The sequence below is a fragment of the Saprolegnia parasitica genome (genome assembly GCF_000151545.1).
Source record: "Saprolegnia parasitica CBS 223.65 unplaced genomic scaffold supercont2.157, whole genome shotgun sequence".
Lineage (NCBI taxonomy): Eukaryota > Oomycota > Saprolegniomycetes > Saprolegniales > Saprolegniaceae > Saprolegnia > Saprolegnia parasitica.
The window spans coordinates 53,793-54,545 of NW_012156551.1; positions in this window are offsets into that span (position 1 = coordinate 53,793).

Consider the following 753-nt stretch of genomic DNA (forward strand, 5'->3'; position numbering starts at 1 on the left):
GCGACGTCAAGATCCTCACCGCCGTCTTGGCCAACCGGCTGCAGCCGTGCGCTGACCTCTTGGTACACTCAGAACGGCTTCATCAGAGGACGCTCGATCATGCACAACATTGAGCGGCTAGAAGGTCTGCTTGAGTACGCCCGCCGCCACAAGCCCGAGACAGCCATCGCGCTCCTCGACTTTACGAAAGCTTTTGACCGCGTCGACCACGGCTACTTGCTCGCGGTGCTCCGCAAGTGGGGTCTCCCGCAGCGCTTCTGCACCATGGTGCAATGCTTGTACTCGGGACGCCGCTCCAAGATCCTAGTCAACGGTGACCTCTCGTCGCCTTTCTGCATCAAACGAGGTGTACTCCAAGGTGACCCGCTCTCGCCTCTGCTCTTCGTGCTGGCGCTCGAACCGATGTGCCTCCAGCTCCGCAACCACGCCCAGGACGGCCTCCAGATCGACTCGACGACTCACGTCGTCAGCTGTTTTGCCGATGACTCTCAACTTTTTGCGACTAACGAAGCCGCTCTCCAGCGCCAGCTTGCGCTCGTAGACCACTTTTGCAGCCTCTCGGGATTCAAGCTGAACCGAGACAAGACGCAAGTCCTCACGCGCTCGCCTCTGCCCAACCTGCCGACGCTGCAGCTCGTCCAGCCGTCGATGCCGACCAAGGCGCTTGGCATTCTCGTAGCTCCGAACCTGCCGCGCAACGCTCGCTGCGATTACGCACTGAGTCGCCTGCGTGACCAGTTGCTCCCTCTGGCG